Below are 20,219 nucleotides of genomic sequence, written 5' to 3'. Positions count from 1 at the left end.
AAGAGAGTGGATCTTCAATGTCCTCACCGGAAAAGAAAATGGTAATTATGTAACATGATGGAAAGGTACAGCTAGTGTGGTCATCAGTCTGCATTATGGAAGTGTATCAAATCGACACAATTGTACACCTAGAACTTAATACAATGTTATATGTCAATTATATCTCAAGCTGGAAAATTAGTAAAGGAAGTTAAATGGGAAGGGGGGAGATCATCTGCTTGGCTAGGAGGAGTTAGGCAAGCTTGTTGCCCACCCCCCCCGAATCCTTTTACCCACCCCCACCTTCATCTGCTATCTCACCCTCCTCTTACCTCTGCCGCTAGGTCCGCACACTCCCAGCCCTGCTCAGCCCCCCCCCCCCGGGAGAACTCATCACGAAAATGTATCTGATGTGAACAGGGGAGGAAACAAAGAGAAGACTTGGCATTGTCTATTCAGAATGATCTGCGTTATGTAAAAAGCACGCTCATTTAAAAAATAATAATAACCGTCTAGAAGACAAGGGCAAGAATCCATTATGGACTGCGTGCATGGCCCCCCTCAAGCTCTTATGTGGAAACCCTCCTCCCAACAGTATTTTTGGAGGGTGGTAATTAAATCAGGAGAGTGAAGCCTACAGGATGTGACTAGGTCCCTTGTAAGAGACACCAGAGCTTCTGTCCTGTCTCTGTTCTCTGCCAGGCAAGGACGCGGCAAGAAAAAGGGCCGTCTGCAAGCCAGGAAGCCAGTTCGCAGCAAACGCTAGCGCTGTGAGAAATCCATCCATGGGTTGAGTCTCTGGACTGGGGTATGTTTGTTACAGCAACCAGAGCTGACTAAGACAATCCCTGTCTTGGAATGGTGGGACCTCAAGAAAAAAAAAAAGCCCCCTTCTCTCTACATACAGATGATTTACCCCCAAAATAAAATGTAATTTTTATTTTTTTTTAAATTTTATTATTTATTTATTTGACAGACAGAGATCACAAGTAGGCAGAGAGAGAGGAGGAAGCAGGCTCCCCGCTGAGCAGAGAGCCCAATGTGGGGCTCGATCCCAGGACCCCGAGACCATGACCTGAGCCAAAGGCAGAGGCCCAACCCACCGAGCCACCCAGGTGCCCCTAAAATGTAATTTTTAAAGACATTATGATTAGACAGGTTCCAGAAGTGACCAAATAGAAAGAAATACTTTTTTTGTCTCATAAGAACATGAACAAATGATGTCTCTGTGGATATTAGATTAAGTCCTAGGGCCTTTTATTATGACATTTTAAAGTTTATGTTCTGCTTCATTTCACAAAAGACTTAAAACAGAAATTTGGACATATTTTCTGGAAATGACTAACAGAGACTCTGCTTTGTTACTATACTATTCAAAGAGTTTCTTTGAGAATTGTATTTTCAGAGGAACATATCAACATTCTTAAGAGATCCTAGATCAGGGATCAGCCAACCTTTTCCCTGAAGGGCCAGATGGTAAGTATTTTGGGCTCTGTGGGTTATACGACCCACATCAACACCATCTTACTCTGCTGTTGTAACACGAAAGCAGCCACAGGAAGTACCACGTAACATCCTGTGGAGCTACAACTCTGGGTTTTAGTGTGGGGTTCACTGACCATGGGACCATTGATGCTTAGGTCCAGAAACTTCTTTGTTGTAGGCTGTCCTCTGTCCTGTAGGGTGTTTAGCGGTCTCCCAGGCAGCCACTTACTTGCAAGGTTCTTCCCCCGAGTGGTGACCCCCCAGAGTCTCCAGACAGTACCTGCCCACATTCAAGAATCCCTGCTCTACAGTCTAGAAGAATGTGAGCAACTTTTTTTTAGTGGAAAGTGTAAAAGCTATCTTTTAACTGGACTTCAGCAAAGCCAGTCGTGGGACACTATCTAAAAACAATTGGTACTTTGCCCACAGTGTAAGCAATACAACGAGTATGGTTATTTCTACCCATCCTCTGTTACATCAAAATGTGTGTTCCTTGGGCACCTGTTCTGAGAAGTTTTTAAATATTCTAGCCTTTGCCCCATTAAGTCCACTTCTGAAAACGCTAACTGTAAAGAAATCTGAAATGTGAAAAAAACCAAATGCACAAAGATGTCCAATGCGGTATTTTCTAGAAAGAGTGAACTGGAAACTTTAAGTGTTGTGGTCTCTGTCTTTGTGTCCTCCCCAAATTCCTGTGCCCGGTGTGATGGTGGTAGGAGGAGGAGCTTTGGTGGGGGGGTCACTAGGTCAGGAGGGTGAAGTTTTTCTGAATAAGACCATGCCTCCTAAGAAAGACTCCATTGACTTCCCCACCTTCTACCACGTGAGGACATCAGAAGAAATCTGTCGCCCGGAAGAGGGACGACCATACTACCATATGGACCGTGCCCGGTCTCAGACTTCCAGGCTCCAGAACTGTGAGAAATAAACTTCTTTTGTTTAGAAGCCGCCCAGCCTGTGGCTCTGTGTTACAGACTGAGACAGCTAAGTACACGACAGTAGAGTGCAAATATGTTTGGACCTCACAAAGTATGGCTCCGGAGAATATTAGTAACTGGGGAAAATGCTTTATCGTGTCCTGTTAAGTGAGCCCAGGGGGATGCAAATTTGGTTATAGAGTTCAAACTTCAAATCCTCCCCCCATTTTTTTGGTTAGAAAGAGAACGATGCGTACACCTTAGCTGCCTCGAAACTGAAGGATGACGAGTGATTTCCTTCCCTGATGGCCAGCGGGGGTGGTGGCTGTTTCTAAATTATCAGGAAACCCACAGCTTTTCTTTCTAAAGGAACCTGGATCAACCAGCGAGCAAAAGCCATGTTGCCCCATGGTTAGTTGGGGGGCTCTGCTGTTGCCACGGTCTGCCTTCAGATCTCAGCGCCGAAGTCCCCCCAGCTGTCTGCAGGCCACAGAAACTCCGTGAGGGCTGGTTTCCAAGTGGGAAGGATACAAAGTTTTATCTCAAAGGGGAGCTCCAAGAATTAAATGAGACAGTGGGGGCTGCGGGGGACCAGGCCCATTGCATTTGCTCAGGAAAGGTGAACTCTTCTCTGTCTGGTGGAAATACACAATGCCTTCAGGGAAATTCAAACAAGTTTCTTGTCCTTTACTATCTTGATTTCCTTAAGAAATTTCTCTCCAATCAAAAGGATTAACACGTTTAGAATAATGCCTCCCAAGGTGGATCTTTGTTCGAGTCTTAATGAAGTTTTTACTGATTTGTTTTTCATGAGGCTTTTTTTTTTTTTTCTTGTCAATTTAAAGGACTGTCCTCCTTTCGGTCTTCAGTTACATTTTCCCAACAGCCTTGCCTATAAAGTGACGGCACTAGTACATGCCAACTGTATTTTTTTAAATACCCTTCACTGGCAAGATCAAAACCTGATAGCCATCCCTATGACGACACCAGTGTTTTCAGTGTTATTGGCTAATGAATTCCAAAAATCTCAGGACTTCTGCCCCCCACCAACACTGAAGGTCACCCTGGACACTTGCTTTTCTCTGCTGTTGAAATAAGTGCGTCATGCAATTGCCTGCCCTCTCGGGGAAGAAGGCTGAGAACGTTCTTCGGCGGCTAGGTGGTGCCCTCTCCTTGGGGTGGTCATCGGTCTGCAGCAGCAGAATCCTCGGGGAGTAAACCCCCGCTCCCAGGTGGGCTGGGTACCTCTGTCCAGCAGGCGGGAGAAGTGTCCTTCCTCTCAAACAGGTGTGAGCCGCCCTTGCTGTGATTTTCTGAACTGATGCCTGATCTGTTTTATATTTGTTTACCCAGAGTTCTACAATCACTGATGAATTTCCTAAAGTTGGCCTAGAAATGCCGCAGCCAGCTCCCCTGTTGGGGAGTCCGGCCTTTGTTTCCAAGGCCCAACAATTGTTATTCTTAGCTAAGACTGCCCCCGTGTGGCCAGAAGCTGCGTTACCATGGCTTGGGGGAAACTTCTCGGGCGCACCACCCCCCCCCCACCGCCAGTTTAAGGAGGTTCCTCTAATGGGCTTTTTTTTTTTTAATAATACTAACGTGGGGTCTCTACCTGCGAGTGGGTTCTGAGTCTTCCGGACAGAGAATGTAATCCAATTAAATAGAGACGACTCTAGGAAGTGGGTGTGAATCCAGACTTTGCTTCTGAGGCCTACTCCCTCAGGCCTCAGTCTCCTAATCAATAAAATGGAACAGTGGGCCCCACATCTAATTTGTGAGATTGAGACAGATTAAAAACAAAATACGACCTGTGTTCCTTGGCACGAATAAGGGCTCCCTCGGCATTCATTATAACGCGGCTCTCGTTAAGACTCAATTAATTATATGCCTAGAACATATGTTACGTATATGACAGTTTTTCAAATAACGTCATTAATAAGGTACAGATTCATTGACTGACACGAAAAAGGTTTTGGTGGTCATCATCATTAAGGGTTGACCTTACACTTATTTAGGGCCTCCTGTTTTCCAGTCACCATTTCAAACGTTATCAACGCAATCCTAAGAAAGTGCAATTATTATAATTTAGATTAAAAATCTGGGGGAGAGATGTCTGGGTGGCTCAGTTGGTTAAGCCGCTGCCTTCGGCTCAGGTCACGATCCCAGGGTCCTGGGACTGAGTCCCGCATCGGCTCCTTTCTCCACAGGGAGCCTGCTTCTCTCTCTGCCCCTGCCTGCCTCTGCCTACTTGTGTGCTCTCTCTCTCCTCTCTGACAAATAAATAAATAAATAAAATCTTAAAAAAATAATAATAATAAAAATCTGGGGGAAAGTATTGCGCCAAAAATGGGTTTTCATGTTTTATTTTTTATTTTATTAAGTAGGCGCCACGCCCAGTGTGGAGCCCAACACAGGGCTTGAACTCATGACCCTGAGATCAAGACCTGAGCTGAGATCAAGAGTCAGACATTTACCTGATGGAGCCATCCAGGAGCCCCTGGTTTTCATATTTTAAAACAGAGGGGCACCTGGGTGGCTCAGTCACTTGGAGTCTGCCTTCAGCTCAGGTCGTGATCTTAGGGTCCTGGGATCGAAACCCACATTGGGCTCTCTGCTCAGCGAGGAGTCTACTACTCCCCCTGCTTGTGTTCCCTCTCTCACTCTCTCTCTCACTCTGTCAAATAAATAAATTTTTAAAATAATAAAGGAAAAGCAAATGCGTGGGATAGGGACATGACCCATAGGTCATGGGATATGACCCATAGGACCAAAAAATTCCACACACAAAAGAACTGAAAATGAGGATTCAAACAAAGACGTGTGCGTCATGGTCATAGCAGCACTGGTCCCAAGAGCCAAAAGGTGGAAACAACCCAAATGTCTGTCTGTCTGTGAAGGATAAACAAAGGGTGGTCCTTCCAGGCGAGGGAACAGGGTCCAGCCATCGAAAGGATTGAAGTATTAATACACGGTGGGACATGGACAGACCTTGAAAACAGTATGGCAAATAAAAGAAGCCAGACACAAGAGAGCACATACTATACGATTCTGTTTTTATGATATATCCAAAACAGGTAAATCAGTAGAAAGAAAAAGCAGGCTCGTGGTTGCCAGGCGTTTCAAAGAGAGGGAGAAGAGGGAGTAACAGCCGAATGGATACAGGCTTCTTGCGGTGATGGAAATGTTTTGAAACTTGTTAGAAGTTGTAGTTGTGGGCGCCTGGGTGGCTCAGTGGGTTAAGTCTCTGCCTTCGGCTCAGGTCATGATCTCAGGGTCCTGGGATCGAGCCCCGCATTGAGCCCCGCATCAAGCCCCGCATCAGGCACTCCGCTCATCAGGGGCCCTGCTTCCTCCTCTCTCTCTGCCTGCCTCTCTGCCTACCTGTGACCTCTCTCTGTCAAATAAATAGGTAAAATCTTAAAAAAAAAAAAAAAAAGACTTAACTTAAAAAAAAAAGTTGTAGTTGTGCAACACTCCTAATATACTAAAAACTCCTGAACTTACAGTTTAAAATGCTTAATTTTACATTTTGTGAATTTTATCTCCATATAATAAATAGATGATAGATATTTTTCAAAACAGTTTTCCACGTGTGTGACAGAAGGGTTGGTTCCCGCACCAGCTCAGCAATCTGACAGCCTTAAACCCTCCCCAAGCCTCAGTTTCGTCATCTGACAAATACAGGAATATTTGGTTTCTTCATCATGAGTCAGTCCTGGAGATTAAGCAAGAGAATGCTGATATCCCCACACAGTACCAGGCTCACCGCCAGGTCTTAGTAAGTTTTAGCAAAAAAAAAAAAAAAATTGTTTGTTTTTATTGTTTTTGTTATTAGTTTTGTTATTTGGAATCACTGGCACCAGAAGTAAAAACAAGAAACACGAAACAAGGGGGGCCCCTGGCAGGCTCTGTTGGCGAAGCGTCCAACTCCTGATTTCAGCTCAGGTCTTGGTCTCAGGGTTGTGAGTCCAAGCTCCGCACTGGGCTCTGGGCTGGGGATGGAGCCTACTAAAAAAGGAAAAAAATGAAAACTTAATAAAAAACACAAAACAAGGATATGGAGTTAGAGTCCCGTTAGAATCTTGGCTCTGCTGTCCGCATGCTGGATCACGTGGGCAACGGTGTGGAGACTCTGGGATTCTCAGCTTTTCATTCCTCTAAGATCGGGCCACACCTCACCTTCCTTATGAAGCCCGCAACCCTTGGGGCAGAGCACTGCCTGGAATCATAGCTTCCCTGTGTGTCTCAGGGCTTGTGACAATCAAAGAGATACAACGACATAAAAATACACTTGTAACTTTGATCACTTGTAAAGGGTGGTGTCGGCCTCTGGATGTCATTATACAGTTGATTATATGTGATGGGGGATGGGGGTGCCCTTCACCTCTGTCCTGTACGTCCCCAAAACCCATAACCCCAGGCTAAGCAGACAAGCCCAGATTGGGGGACATTCCAGAAAACATGGACCATTGACTTCTTAACACTGTCAAAGTCTAGGGCACCTGGTACCTCAGTGGGTTAAGCGTCTGCCTTCAGCTCAAGTCATGATCCCAGGGTGCTGGGATTGAGCCCCGCACGGGGCTCCCTGCTCAGCAGAGAGTCGGCTTCTCCCTCTGCCTGCCGCTCCCCCTGCCCACTTATGAGCATTTTCTCTCACTCAGTCTCTCTCTCAAATAAATAAATAAAATTTAAAAAAAACAAAACAAAACACTGTCAAAGTCACAAAAAAATCAAGGACAATCAGGAGCTGTCACAGACCAGGGGAGACTGGGGAGACAGGGCAGCAAAGCGGCACCTGGACTGGGTCTTGGGACAGAAGGAAGGTCATCGGTGAGAGAACCAGTATGCTGAGAGCAAAGTAATCCATCCAAGGAACTTTCTAGTTCGAGCAGCATGGCTTAGGGGTGTCCTGGAAATCTCTGTACTAGCTTTACGACATTTCTCTGGTTCTAAAATTATTCCCAAATAAAAAGTTTATATTTAAAAAAAAAAAAAAACAAAAAACAGAGTCTTCTCAAGCCACTATAAAGTAAGACCAGGTGATCCTGGAGACCAGAAGGTCCCCCGATCGGGGGGCTGACCCCTCTGGTCCCTGGCGAGAAGTCTTTTCCTGGCCTGCCCACGGCTGTCTTCTCACTGTGTCCTCGTGTGGCAGGGAGAGAGAGGGAGAGACAGAGAGACAGAGAGCGAGCCCGGGCCTCTTCTTCTAGGGGCATTGACCCCATCCCCTCCCAAAGGCCCCACCTCCTAACAGCAGCACGCTGGGGTCTAGGAATCGGGGCGGGGAGGGGGGGACCATCATTCAGTCCATGGCAAACATATAACACACATGTGTGGGCACACCTATGTCTACACGAGCGTGTGTGCGAACCTGCTGTTTGCCGTAGGAGCTGGAGAGGGGCCTTCCTGAACCTCCGAGCGCTGGTCTGTCACCCACCCTCCTGGCTTTCCGAGACGCAAAACCAATTCGATGAGAAACCAAGTCACCAAAGGATCATTTTGCCGAATTTATTGTGTTTTGAACACCTTGAACTGCTTTTTTTAAAACAGGGATATTTCCGGGCACCTGGGTGGCTCAGTCGGGTTAGCCTCTGCCTTCAGCTCAGGTCATGATCGCAGGGTCCTGGGATTGAGTCCCGCGTGGGGCTCCCTGCTCAGCGGGGAGTCTGCTTCTCCCTCTGCCTGCAGCTCCCCCTACTTGTGCCCTCTCTGTCAAATAAATAAATAAAATCTTTTAAAAAAAGAATGAAACAGAGCTACTTCAACAGCCTTAACAACAAAGCACAATTTGGTGACTGATTACGAAATGTAATTGTCTGAATATTAACTAACCAAAGCTTGAGATGCTGAGAAACTGCTGGAAAAACCCTAAAAACGGAGTAACGTTGGTACAATTGAAATGTAAGCAAACTAAAACATTTCCGTCTGAAGCACGACTGTTTTTAACCAAAACCCCAGCTTTCTCTGCATGACAGACTTGCTTGGGCTCTCCCTGGTCTGTCGCATTCTCTTGAGTGATATCTTTTACTTTTTTTTTTTATTATTATGTAAAGTTTAGCTTTCTCTTGCCAATTTCACCAATAGCATATCAGCCTAATTCTTCCAAAAATGGACGTTTTTAAATTCAAGTGTAATTTCATAATTTTATTTCTTCCATTTTTTTTCTCCAGCCCTTTCTACCCTGGGGCCAGGAGGCTGTGCCCTGGGCTCAGAGTTATTGATTAAACCAAGCAAACTCCCTTCTTGCCCTCCGGGAGCTTCTGATCCACTGGGGGCTGTGAAGGGCCATGAGGGGCATGTGGGCACTCGGAGCAGTGGGTAGCTCAGAAGAGGCCCCCGGCAGGACCGGCAATGAAAGCAAGTGTTGCAGGGGCGCGTGGGTGGCTCAGCGGGTTAAAGCCTCTGCCTTCAGCTCAGGTCATGATCCCAGGGTCCTGGGATCGAGCCCCGCATTAGGCTCTCTGCTCAGCGGGGAGCCTGCTTCCTCCTCTCTCTTTGCCTGCCTCTCTGCCTACTTGTGATCTCTCTCTGTCAAATAAATAACTAAAATCTTAAAAAAAAAAAAAAGAAAGAAAGAAAAAGAAAGGAAGGAAGCGTTGCAGAAGGTAGGCGTCTTGGGGAACGTCTCAGAGACAGAAGGGGTCACCGGCAGAGCCTCAGAGGTCAGAGAGGCCCCGGAAAGAGGTGAGACTGGGTTGGTGAGCAGGGCTGGCCCCTCGGCCCTCCCTCCCCACATTCTCAGGGACGGCATTTCACCCTGGAGGAGGGACATGATGGATGGGAGGTGTTGGGCCTGGTGGGGCAAGGTTTCTTCCTGGGAAGACATCCTGTTTCATCCTGCTTGGTCCCTGCCCATCCTTCCCGTAGGCACAGAAGGTACCATGCCAGGTCTGTGAGCTTTGGGGGCTGTAGAATGTTTTCATTTTCATTTTTTTCTTTTTTTTTAATTTTTAATTTTTATTTAAATTCAGTGAATTAATGTATAGTGTATTATTAGTTTCAGAGGTAGAGCTCAGTGATTTATCAGTTGCTCATTCCATCAAGCGTCCTCTTTAACGCCCATCCCCCCCGTTAGCCCATCCCCCGCCCACCTCCCCTCCACCAACCCTGTTTGTTTTCTAGAGTTAAGAGTCAGAGAGGGAGACAAACCATTTTAATTTCTATTAAGTTCAGAAAAGAAAGACAAACATAATAACCAATTTTCGACCATGAATCCAGCCTGGATTCCATTCATCTCTACACCCATGCAGGGGTTAAATATTTCTCCTTCCTTCCTACCTCCTTTCCTCTCTTCTTTTCCTACACCTGTGTACGCCTCCGTCACAGAGGAAGGGCCCCACAAAAACTACCACGTGCGCTGAGCCTCCTCACCTCCAACCAAGCCTAGGCCTCTACCTTCCTTCCCATATCTTCCGAATGTCAGGCCAGGAATGGGGACCCGCAGATACCGGGATAAGCAAAGGCATACCCAAATGCTAAAATCTGGAAGTTGTACCAAACAAGCAAGCAGCAACGATCGTGGCTGGCCATTGGCTGGTTCAATAAACAGGACGTCCATCGTTACAACTCAGTAGACTTTCCAGCACTTAGAATCGGCCCAGGTAAGTGTGGACAACATTGTGATGGTTCCAGAACTCAAAATGAATGTCACGAGTCTTGAAACAGAAGAAGCAGCAAGGACAGAAACTGAGAAGTGAAAGTAGAGATGTGGCAAGACGTGGACCATTACCCTCCTTGGACAACGGGGGGAGGCAGGAAATACTGAGTCACCATGACGTAGAGTCACGAGGTCAGCTGGGCAGTTGCTGCCAAATGCAGGGAGCTCCCACCCGCCCAAAGGGCTTTGAGGGAACATCTTCCTCGCAGAACCGGCAGACCCTCCAACTTAGGGGTGGGGGTGGAGGCAGGACCACTAGGCTCCATCTGGCCATGGCTGGACAGTCCCAGCCACAAAGAGTTGTCCAGTCCCCAAATGCCGACAGTGCCTCCTCTGGGAAGCACCGCAATGGGCGAACTAAAAATATTGCCACAAGGGATTGGAGCGGATTCCAGAGGCAAGCGCAGCCGTATCCTGGCGGAACCAGCTAGAAGCTCTCCCAGATGGCGCAGGACCAGGGCAGACAGTGGCGTGGGCAAGGCTGTTGTTCTCCATTGTATATACTATCTGACTGTTTTAACCCCTTGCATACATGATTTCGTTCCTTTTTATTTAAAGGGCAATTTCAACAGTATGGAGAGGACCCTGACATAAAAGAACACGATCACTATTCAATTAAGGGATCAGCGACAATCTTTTATTTGAATTTTTTGAAACGTTTTCTTTTGCCAAATGGGCTTTGGTTTCAAGGGACTAGAGAGCAGCTGCATGTTCTTCAGGGAGAGAAAACCCCAAACCCTGACATCCTCTGACAACAGCGTGTAATTCCGGCTTAATCCCGACCAAGGATGCCCCAAATGTCCGTTGACCTGATGAGGGGGCGCCACCTTGTGGCAAAGACGTGTCCACCATCTCTGGCTCAACCAGGCTGACCGGGGAATTTCTAATTTCGTGGGGTTCACATTCCTGCCCGGTTGGTGCCAGCGGCGGAGCTCCATCTGCCGGGCGTCTAATTCACAATTTCAGATTTGCATGATTCCAACCTCGCGGCGCCAGCCAGTGTCCCTTCGTCAGGCTGATGCTACTTCTGAAAATTCCTTGAGCGTCTTAACTGTACGTGTCGTTTATATATGCAGCTGAAAGGAGGCCACCGAGCTGGCTGTGATCTATGATTATTTGTTTTATATTCAGGATCAACAAAAAGCCATAAAGGGAGTCATTAGAGGATTCCATTTTCCAATTGGCTGCACTTGCCTGCTCACCTTCAAAATCTAATCGATAATAATGAGGGAGACTTAATACAAGTTCAACCAAAAGTTCAAGTCTTGCCGTTGATTTTTGACGTCGCCTTTCTGCCTCGGGTCGATAAAACCGTGGGTCTGGTTCTGCAGGGTCGCGCCCCACATCGCCTTTCCGTTGGCCACGAGATGACATGAACCTCCCCCGCCCGCCAACCGGCAGCTCTTCAGCCTTTTCAAATCTTTCCGTGGCAGAAAACTCTGTTCAGGTGGTTCCCACCTGCCCATGATCCCCAAAGTGGGCCTTGCTGCCTTCTGCCTCCCAGAGGGGAAACTCAGAGGAAGCGGCAAGTGCAAACCTTCCCAGCCCCTCCACAGGTCTCAGATTAGATGACGCTTCCACCAGGAAGCCCTCCAGACCCTCCCCACGGGGGTCAGAGGCATCAACAGATGCGGTCTTCCAGAAATGGAAGTCAAGTTCAACATGGTGTGTTGCTCAGCCTGTCAAGCGTCTCCATTGCGTGAACATTCAACCCAATTTGGAGATACCATCAGTGATTCAATGATCGTGTCCCATCCTGGTCAGACGCTGGGCTGGTTGCTGGGAATACAGCTGTGACTAAGTCCAATCATTTTAATCGTCTGCTCAAACCCGCTCCCATGGAGTGGCTCCCACCACACTCAGAGCAAGAACCAAAATCCTGCCAACAGGCCAAAAAGACTGTTTCCCCTTTCCTCTCCTCGGCCTCCTGCACCTTCTCACTGTCCTTGAGTCATGCAGGACCTTAGCACATGCTGTCTCCTTTGCCTGCAATGTTTCTCTCCCAATAACCACATGGCTCGCACCCTCTCCTCCTTCGAGTCGTTGTCCAAATCTCATCTCCTGGGTGAGGACTTTTCCACTATCATATGTGAAGTTGCACTCTCACCCCCAACCCGAGTCCTGATGCCTCCTTACCAGTTATTTTCTACTCGTTCTTATAAGCGCTGACGTACTATATAATATACTTACTTACTTATCCATGAGACCAAGCAGCTTTGTCTTTTCAGATGATAGGCCCTCAAAAAATAAATGATGAGTGCATGAAGGAGCCTGACCTGCCTTCATGGACCTCACAGTCTTGCGTGAGAGTCAGCCTGTGGCCCACGTTCCAGCTTGCGAGACTGTAGCCATCAGCGAACAACGGGGAGGAGGGGCTGGCTGACCCGGAGGCACCCAAGGCTCTACAGGCAGCCACATAGGTATAGATACATAGGTATAGATACATAGGTATCTATCTGCACGATGACTTGGTACTTTGAAATAGCACAGGTGCAGATAGACGCCTACCAAGAACAGAGAGCATGAGCGAATCGCGGTGTATTCTTACCGTCGGCACCAAGTCCTCGGTATTATTGATCGTGCAATACCATTATCTCTGTACTTTAAAAAATCTGAAATCGGAATTATTTGCAGCACAAGGCACAGCCAAGAGGATATTTGTCACATTCAACTTGTCTCTGAACAGAAATTCAAAACCTCTTATGATCACTGTGATCTGTGGCTTTAATTCTTATTTGGGGGAGCCTGGTGAGTTTGAGCATTTATCAACCTTCGTTTTCCTGAGGTCTGCAACCCACACAAAGCCTGATCCGCTTCCAGAAGTTCCTAATGGTGTCACCTTAGAATGGGGGGTGGAGAGACAAGAAGTGGGGAGATGGGTGAGGAAGGTGAGGGGCCCCAGAGAAAGAGGAAGAGGCAAGGGGTCTCTCAAAGAGGAAGGGGTCAAGCTGCCCTTGCTTCCCCCAGGACTAGATTTCCTTCTCTTTTAGGACTTCACCCCTTGTCGGGATCATTGATTTAACCTGCACCTATCTGCCTTATAACCTCCCAGCAGAGCGGAAGCCCAAGACACCTGCCTCCTGCCCGGGGTTCCCCCTGAGAAGCCCCTGAGGACACAGTGCAGAGAACAGTGAAAACCAAAGTTCCTTGCTTTTAAAAAAAAAAGGGGGGGGGGAGGCGCCTGGGTGGCTCAGCGGGTTAAAGCCTCTGCCTTCGGTTCAGGTCATGATCTCAGGGTCCTGGGACTGAGTCCAGCATCGGACTCTCTGCTAGGCAGGTTCCTCCACTCTCTCTCTCTGTCTGCCTCTCTGCCTACTTGTGATTTCTCTCTCTGTCAAATAAATAAATAAAATCTTAAAAAAAAAAAAAAAGTGGCTGCCTTCGGCTCAGGTCATGATCCCAGGGTCCTGGGATCGAACTCCGCATCGGGCTCTGTGCTCATCGGGGAGCCTGCTTTTCCCTCTCTCTCTCTGCCTGCTTCTCTGCCTACTTGTGATTTCTCTCTCTGTCAAATAAATAAATAAAATCTTTAAAAAAGAATGTAAACTGAGTTGGGAGCATTCCTGGAAATGAACACCAGAATAAGAGTGTTTTGCTTCAGTGTTATAATCACTCTAAGTACAAGGACTAAACTGGGTAATGGACATAAAGGCTAGCTCGTGGATTGCTGAGCTATAAACATTTTAGATATTTCCATAAAACCACATTAATAGGGGCTCATATTTCCTGCAGGATGTAAAATAACCCAAATAATCTGTCTTTGAAAAATGGTCCCAAATAGTTGAATGTCAAAACTGGTGCGCCCAGTGAATGAAATTTGTTTGCAACAGCGCCACCTGGGGGTGTGGTTAATTGAACAGGTTCACTTGTGAGATAAAATGTCTCGAGTCCTTAAGCGGATGGGTTGGTTCTATGGGAAAAATAGTCTCGAATCATTCAAAGTGTCCCCCTGTTGACTGTCTTTAAGGATGCACTTCTCCCACGCAATTTGGCAGAAGGATATTCTGCTCACCGCCTTCATCCTAATCGGAAACCAGTTGGGTTCCAAATATAATCAAATCCAAGTTACTGCGTCGGCTAGGCACAGAAACACCCACCTTTTACAAAATTCGTGTATAAACTAGCCAGCTGCTTATCTACGTGTTAAAAGCACAGACGTAGCTCAACCTCTTTATCAGCCACGGGCAACCTAACTTTCTTGGGCCTCAGTTTCCTTATCTGTCAAATGGTGGGGATAAATCATCACCTTAGATAATGCACGTAAAATCTCTTAGTACTGCCTCTGGCACCTAGTAAGTGCTCCATTCTCCTATGTTGAATGGAGGGAGAAGGGAAGGAGCAATTTTCAAAAGGCTATAAAATAATCCCATATTTGGTAACCGTAGTAAGTACCAGCACGGACATAGAGAAAAATCAGAAGACACAGATTCTGAATTATTAAAGGCGTTTCTCTTTGGAGGAGGGAGTTGCACACTCTTTGCTATAGATTTACCTAAGGTATAAAAGACAAATTGTGCTTAAAATTTTTTAATTAAGAGAGGGTTTTTTTGTATTGTGGTAAGATAGGCATAACATAAAATTTACCATTTTCACCATTTTTAAGTGTACAATTCAGTGGTGATAAGTACCTTCACACTGTTATGCCGCCATCACCACCATCTACCTCCAGCACTTTTTTATCTTCCCAAACTGAAATTCTGTCCCCATGAAACCCCCCACCTCCCCCTGCCCCATCTCAGGCAACAGCCATTCTGCTTTCGGTCTCTGTGGATCGGACTGTTCTGGGAACCTCACATAGATGGAATCATATACTATCTATCCTTTCGTGGAAAATTTGGGTTTTTAGTGGAGAAAAATAGAGGTGTTAGAGCACCCCTCCGCCCCGTGTAAAGCCCTCGCTCACCGTACTATACCAGAAGCTCTGACAGAAAGGCCAGGGACCTCTGAGGGTCCCAGGTCCCCTTAGGGGGTCCACAGGGTCAAAAAGACCAAATATCGAATGAAGTTTCCTGCTTCCCATGGGCCACAGGATGTGTAATGTCACACAAGACTGAACGAGCGGCACAGATGACCGTCCCACTCTCTTTTATGAAGACACGAAAGACAGTTGACAAAAAGGTGAAACATTGCCAGTCTTCTCATAACATTTCTCTCTTTGGGAATCTTGTTATTTATAAGGAAAAAATATACGTTCTTCATATTAACATGCAGTGGGCTCATCATTCTTACTCCTGAATTAATAAGTGTTTTCATTGTTTTAAACTCTACTCTGATAAATATTGATAAGCATGACCCACACAAGCACTTTTGAGGACCCTGAATAATTTCTAAGAGGGTGAAACAGTTCTGAGGCCACGAGTTTTAAGAACGACCACATTATGTTAACCTTTCCTCTGGCGAATGGTGGACCACAGGCAGTGTTTCTCCGTGTGTCAGTGACTCAAAGGTGAGTAACACTGGTCTCCAGGCTTCCAGCCTCCTGTAATCCGATTATCCATTCTGCCCACCTTCACACACACCCAGGAAACCATTCAAAGACTCCAGACCCAAACTCTCTGGATCCTAATTACCTTTTCTTCTTCTAAGATACCCACCCACGCACCGCATCCGCCTGTACAACTGTATTCGTTGGTATAAGATAAATAAGGGATAATAAATGAACAAGAGTTGAGTGTGCGGTACCTTTATTGCCACGGGTAGATGGAAACGCTTATGTGCAGTCACTCCGTAGATAATCTCATAGGCAAGAGGTTATTGAGATAATTCTAAGAGACCATCTCTCTGTCATTAAATAATTGCTGGCTGGAATAAACCATGTGTATCCAGCCAGCCAGCCATCCCTCCTACCAACAGAGGGCTATGCCCATGGGAAACATCGATAAAATAAATTTCTTCCCCTGGGGAGCCCACCTTCAAGTGGGCAAGACCAGCGAACAAGTCCGCAGACAACAGACCAGCAAACCATAATGGCAGGGGAATCTGAGCTTGAGGAAAAGTAATGCCAGCTACAGATGTAGGGAGACTGGAAAGGCTTCCGGGCAAGGGACCTGCGAGCACTCATGGTGAAGTCGGGGTGGGGGGTTGGCTAACCTGGGATAAAGTGTTACCAGGCCTTGAAACAGCAAGGGTGCTGCTGCAGAAAAAGAAAGATGCCCAGAAGTTTCTAGAAGGAGAACCAAGGCCTCCGTGGCTGCCACAAAAAATTAGGGAACAAGGATATGTGAGGCCAGGGGTCAGGCCTTGAAAGGAAGCCAGGGGGAGGATTTGGGGGTTTCTGCTATGCACTGGTGTTGGTGGCAGCGTGTGACACAGCTGGGCTCAGGGCCAGGGCTGGCGGCAATCCTGAGGTGGGACAAATGTGCACCCCATCTCTGAGCCCCCGGGCTCTGACGCGTCAGAGGCGTGGAAGGAAAGGATCCATCCGTCTGTTCCTCAAATCCCTACCGGGGGTTGCTGGGGGATTGAAGGGAAAACCCTCGGGGGCAGAGGGTGGCAATTAGTCGGTTGACGAACTGAGAGGATGCCTATGGGCACTTAGCTCAAGGACATTTTCATTATCATTGTAATGAGATTACGGTTGCCCGTTTGAAGCTATTTGAGGTCACTGAGAATTCCAAATCGAAAATCTAGGGAAGTTTCAGGTAATTTCTTATACTGGAGTAAATAAGAATTTCTAAGAGTGTCCTTTGGGCACAGAGGCTCTCGGCCCTCCTCCAGACCCACCGGGCAAATCGGGCAGGGGTGCGGAGGGGCAGCTCAGCCACGTGATTCTGAGGTTCAGGCCTTTGATGTGCGTGTGACAGTGATGATGGACTCTCACTGGGTGAGTAAGGGTAAAGGGCAATTTAAAAAGTGACTTTTTTTTTCTTCTTTGATACGACTTTTTACAAACTCACGGGTTGAAAACTCTCAGGCCTCTCGGCCTATTTTACCCATCGTTATCCTACAGCATAAATGTGATACCACCGTCTGCCCGAACAGCTTCAAAGGCTCCCCCTGCGTTTAAGACAGGGGCCCCGAATCCTTGAGTTGTGATACATGGGACTCTTGCCCAAACTCCCAGATTTATTCCAGGAACCGTGGCTCTCTCCTGGGGACATTTTGCGCCCTAGGCGCATTTGGGATCGCCCGAAGACGTCCGTGGTTATTCCCCGGGGTGGGGTGCGGGGTGCTCCCCGCATCCAGTGGGCGGAGGCCAGAGAAGCTGAACGCGCGGGGCTGCACGGACTCGCCCCGCCACAAAGACTGATCTGGTTCCCAAACGCCGACACCGACGAGGTGAAGAGCTCTGCTGTGTACCCGCGCTGGTCTCCATGCAAGTCCTTAACCACAGCGAGCTCTTCCTCACTCGGAGCCGGGCCTTCGTTCCTGCGGGCACTTGACCGACGGAAGCCCCCAGCCGCTTTTCTGCGTGAATCGCGCCGCGGGACTCGCATCCTCACAGGCGTTTGGAAAGGCCCGCGGCCTTCATCCCGTATCCTGGCCGCTCAGCTCGTTCTGCTCACGCTTCTGTCTCCTGCTTTCCTTCCACTAGCGTACCTTGTCACCAGTGGGTCTGTGTACCGGTTTCAGCCCAACCTTCTGCACCTCGCGGAGAAGGTGGGCTCCATGCTCAACTCTGGCTCATGGGGCACAGGTCCCCGGCACCCAGCATCCCGCTCTCCATCAACAAAGACGTGCTGAGTGACTAAATACAGGGAGCGAGGCCACCAACTTTCACCTCTCCGACTGTTTTCTTTGAATCCTTTGATTTTCAGGAGAAAAGTGCGCTGTCTTAAGAAAAAAAAGGGTAAAACCACTCAAGTCGGCCCGCATTAGTATTCCGTGCTCCTTTTTATAAAAGGGCATGCAAATACACCTGCTTACACACCTATCTTTGCAAAGGGAGAAACAAAGAAAAGATCAATGAAAACCTATTTTTTTAAAAACGGTTACTTTAGAGACAGGAGGGAATAGTGTGAAAGGTGAGAAGCTACGCTTCTCTGAACATATCTGGTTTTATAGTTTTAACTAAGACACTGTTTTACTTAACAAAATTATATTAAAAAGAAAAAAAGAAAAGGCAAGGCAGTGTCCAAAGATGGAAAACAATGAAACTAACAGTATATGAAGTCGTTGGCAAATCTACAGCTAAGTTAAAAGAAAAAAAAAAAAAATCTACAGGTAAGTAACTTCGGGCTCCCTAACCCATGCTGTGTTCCTTGAGTGGAATTTACTCAGTAGCGACTTCCGGATGCGCCTCCCCAACCCCGTCCCCCACCTTGTGTGGTTTCTGACTCAGCAACTTTAAGGTGAACCTGATGGTTTGCATTTCTAGCAATTTCCCAATGATGATGATTTTGCTAGTTCGGGACCACAAGTTGAAAACCAGTTATAAACAAGTGGAACTATTAAAAAATTTGGAATCTCCACCTAGAATGTTGCTAATATTGGCATCATGACATCATGACTTAATTGCTACACGCAGTAGGACAAAGTAGGTTATGTTATCAGGAACCCACATTTTCAGGAAAATCAAGTATAAAATCAAAGAAATAAAGACCGTATTTTAAATTTGGCTTAGAAACAGCATTATAGGGGCACCTGGTTGGCTCAGTCAGTAGAGCACGTGACTCTTCTATCTTCGGGTTGTTCGAGCCCAAGTTGGGCACAGAGATTACTTAAAAATAGAATGTTAAAAAACAAAACACAGCAATATAATTCATTCAAGTATTTTTTTTTTCCCCTCAAAAAGGCATATATGTCTTTGTTCTCTAGGTTAAGAAGCCCTGGGGGTTGAAGCAAGCCAGGAGTAATGGGCATCCTTATCCCCAAGTCACCACTTGTAATTACCATTTCCTGTAAAAGGAACCCAGGATCCTCAGAGAAGTTAACTCTCCAGGTCTTGGTCAGGAAATGGTCAAGATGGGCTCAGAACATCTTATTATGGCAAAAAGCTAAGACGTCTTCAGACTATTGTTCAAAACACACTGAGCCAACTTGAAGGAGCCCCTGATGGCCAAAGACAGGAGACTGTAAACAGCAAAATGATGCCTACAATTGCTTAAAACTCTTCATATGTATAGAGTTCCTCACAAAAAACTCTCAAGTTCACTCACCAGCCATGTCTAGGACCAGATAGGATACTGGGCACCAGACTTTATTTCAAAGCTGGTTAATCAAGGGGGGAGAATCAAGTTTTATTTATCCTTTCTTATTCAAGCTGTATTTCAGGACAATCAAATAATCACGAGTGAGGTCTTCTGTCCAATAATAAATGCAGAGGAAATGACAAAAATCACCTTTTGCAATATTCCTAATGCTCATCAATGGCTGCTAAAACCCAAAGGAGAGAGTCTGATGGAGAACTTCATTACGGCTGGACAGTCTGACATCTCAACCCACTGATCAAACACGAGTATAGGTTGGAAAACCAAGTGTTGTACGTGTCCAGAGATGATATAATTGGGAGCACAGAGACCCTTCCCCCCCGACCTCAGCTCAAATTTACTTCAAACCTCTGAACTGAATTCACCAATTCATAGGACATACAGAGACTGGAGGAAACAGGTTAGATGAAACCACAAATATGCAACAAGCCCGAAGAAGAATGTGTGAACTTCTACAGGACAAATGACCCAGCCTCTTCAATAAATTAAATGTTGTGTGTATGGAGAGAGAGGTAGATTACAATCGACTTAAAAAAAACTAATCTTCAAGGGGCGCCTTGGTGGCCAAGTCAGCTAAGCGTCTGACTCTTGGTTTCAGCTCAGGTCCTGATCAGGGTCATGGGATCGAGCCCCACATCGGGTTGTGCACTTAGTGTGGAGTCTGCTTGAAATTCTCTCTCCCTCTGCCCCTGCCCCCACTGTGCACTCTCTCTCTCTCTCTCTCTCAAGTAAATAAATCTTAAAAAAAAAAAAAACACCATCTTCTAAACCAATTAAGTGGATCTTGTTTGGGTCCTGACTGCAACTTACTAACTGTGAGAAGCCACTTTTAATACAACGTAACGTGGTTGTGGAGGTTGGTTACAAGGAATCATTGTCCATTTAGCCGCACGTGATCATGAAAGCCCTGATCCGTTAGGGACACATACTGAAGTGTTTTGGGGATAAAACTAAATCATGTCTGAGATTTGCTTTCAAACACCCCGGGGGCGAAGAGGGAGGAGATGCAAAATATTGCTGGCGAGCATCGAG

This window comes from Martes martes (assembly GCF_963455335.1).
Source record: "Martes martes genome assembly, chromosome: 9".
In the NCBI taxonomy this organism is placed as follows: Eukaryota; Metazoa; Chordata; class Mammalia; order Carnivora; family Mustelidae; genus Martes; species Martes martes.
The sequence above is the reverse complement of the archived record's forward strand: the minus strand, read 5'-3'. Positions refer to the sequence as shown.